Below are 2,991 nucleotides of genomic sequence, written 5' to 3'. Positions count from 1 at the left end.
GCACACTCACCGGACCTGGGCTAGGACTGGGTCTGGGGGCTCCCGGAACTCGGCAGAAAATCCTACTCGGCGGGCGGGGTGGGGGAGGCACTCGTGCCACCACTTTTGGCTCTTAAAAGTTTTAAACTTTTGACACAGTCCAATTTATAATTTTTTTAGATGGTCTTTGTGAATTTTGTTCTGCATTTGGCTTTCCTCTTGATTTTGGCAAGTAGGCAGCTTGGTGCCAAATTTGTGGCTGGCTGTTATATTTCCTTTAATATCTTTTCTGCTCCAATTTCCAAGCATATTAATTTACTTCACAGTGTTGTACAGATACTGATACATTGTACAGATAATGATACATTCCAACCTTTCTTGAAAGTAAGGTAAGGTGTAAAAAACATGGTTGCAAAGTCAGAAGGACTATAGTTAGTTGAAAGCTCTTTAAGAAAAGTTACATTAATAATGAAAGATCTTTTTCAGCTCTGGCCTATGAGCATATGGAACGGAGACTCTGATGTGAAAATGACAAATCAAACTCAGTTCCTGTCAATCAACAAGAAGCTCTGAAGAGCTGACACGAACTTTAGCTGTGTTCTCTGACTTTCCTGAAGATTTCTATCAATTCCAGAAGTATCAATAAGCAATCCTAAACTGATTGAGACACTCAAATCAGGAATAAAGAGAAACTGGATATACTGGGATCAGCCCAAAAGGTGACCAAGAATTATAAATAAACAAGAAAATCCCCAAATAACACACTTATAGAATTTCTTTGTTACTTGTCCTTGATGTGCAGATTTGGTCTTTCAAGGTCTAGGTTGGTTTAGGTTAAAACAACTTTTGGATCAACCAATTTCCAAAACTTCAAGAAACACTATTATAGGACATTTCTCTTTTTCCTCCACCCATGTTACTTCCCATTACATTAAAATATCCTTCTCAGCACTGTTTTCAGAACATCTCACATGACTAAGTAACAAATAAAAACAAAGGTGGAAAAGCATTTTTCTTAAAAAAAGGGGGGGGGATCCTAACTGTAGATTTATTTGAGGCAAAAATTCTTAATCTGAAACTTCAAAGGAATCTGAAACTAAAGGGATTAAGAAAATATGCTGGGCTAGGTGGAATGCGCATACAGCTACTCAGAAAGCTGAGGCACAGGGACTGCAGGAGCACAGGAGTTCAAGTCCAGCCTGGACAATAGAGCAATACCTTGTTCCCTTAAAGAAAGAAAAAAAGAAGGAAGGAAGAAAGGAAAGAAGGAAGGAAGGAGAGAGGGAGAGACATTATATACTTGCAAGGGTAAAATGTTCAGTCTTCCTTCTAAATAGCTAAAGTCTAATAGCTTATTATTCAATTTGAAAAAAGAATTCAAGCCTATAAATAAAAAAAAATATTCCTCTTAGTCAATAGCAGTTAAGATTTCCACAAAAGGAAAAGAATTCCTATATGCCTCAGGATGGCAAGCAGGGATGGTGTAGTGGGACACAACAAAAAGCTTCAGGAAGAGTTCAGTAAAACAAGGGGACCAAAAAGCAGTGAACCGGAGGGATGCTTCGGCTCTAGTCCTCATGCGTGGAGTTAGTCCTTCCACTAGATGTTTCTTCCCTATTTGGCTAGTTTTATGTACATTTGGACAAATGTCAGTCTCTTCATCCCTTAATTCCATAGTCCTCTACTTAGAAGCCAGTGCTATATTTTTTATTTGGTTTTGATGTTTGATACAAGGACTTGTAATGTAGTTCAGGTTGCTCTTAAACTTGTGGTGAGGCTCCTGACACAGCTTCCCGAGTGCTGGGACTACAGGTGTGGGCTACCACACCTGCTCTCACACATGATTTTTAGAATGAATGCTCTGACTGAAGAGGGGACTGTAGCACTGAAGTAAAGCTGGCTGCAGGCCAGAGGCAAACTCCTGCTCTGTTGGGGACAAATTTTCCAGATTGTTTTCTCAGTGAGATCTAAAATATGCACCTGAGCTACAGTGTGTGTCCAGATCCCACACAGCACACATATGACTTCTGCCTAGACATGATGCAGAGCATGCCGAATGCTCCAGAGTCCCCAAGCCCCTCTGGGTCAATTGTCACCCACCAGAGAAAGTGCCATTCGGATTTCTCGTACCATTGCTTAGTCTGCTATTCTCAGACAGCAGATGCATCAGACAGTCTGTGGCCCTTTAGTCTGGCTTTTTTATTTTTATTATTTGTTTTTGTGGTACTGAGAACTGAACTCAGGGCCTGAGGCACTGAGCTAAATCCTCACATTTGGTTTTATTAGTTGACTATGCCATTTATGAGGTTCAATTATGTTGCTGCATGTATCCACCATAGGTTATTTTGAAGTTGCTGAACAGTGCGCCACTGTATATACATAACATGATTTATCTATTCTACTGTCAATAAACATTGGGGTCATTTTCAGCTTGGAGCTATTATAAGGAAACATTTGGGAACACCCTGTGTACCAGCTTCTCCTGGATATATGCCAGGTATGTAACTACAGGATTGGGAGTGGACACGTTTCACTTTACTGCCTAATAGTTTGCTGAAGTGGTTGACTCCCTTTAGAAGCCTGACATATCTTCAGTTCTAGTTCTCTACAAATTCATCAATATTTGGGCTTGTCAGATTTTGTGAGAAAGTGTCCCACTACACAGTTCAGGCTAGCCTTGAACTCACTCGTAGCACAAGCTGGCCTGCCTTTAACTCAGGGTGATCCTCCTGCCTCAGCCTCCTGAGTGCTAATATGTGTCACTATGTCTGGCCTCTTGTCAGATTTTAAATGTTTATTCATTCTAGTAGGTATACAATGGTACCTCATTATGGTTTTAATATCTATTTCTCAGAGGAATAATGATAGTATCTTTTGATATGCTTACTGGCCATTTTGACATCCTTTTGTGAAGTGCCTGTTAAAATTATTTGCTCTTCTAAAACTTGGTGTTTTTTTTTATAAATTTTATTTATTTATTTGTGTGTGTGTGTGTGTGTGTGTGTGTGTGTG

General features: G+C 39.9%; 1 protein-coding gene across 1 annotated transcript in view; it reads right to left on the bottom strand.

The window, feature by feature from the left end:
* The window catches only part of Ppp3cc (protein phosphatase 3 catalytic subunit gamma), a 103,929-nt gene that overhangs the window by 8,906 nt on the left and 92,032 nt on the right, over window positions 1–2,991 (bottom strand). The window lies entirely within an intron of this gene.

Source organism: Octodon degus, unplaced genomic scaffold (genome assembly GCF_000260255.1).
Source record: "Octodon degus isolate 3935 unplaced genomic scaffold, OctDeg1.0 scaffold00036, whole genome shotgun sequence".
In the NCBI taxonomy this organism is placed as follows: Eukaryota; Metazoa; Chordata; class Mammalia; order Rodentia; family Octodontidae; genus Octodon; species Octodon degus.
This window is presented reverse-complemented; position numbering and strand designations above follow the sequence as displayed.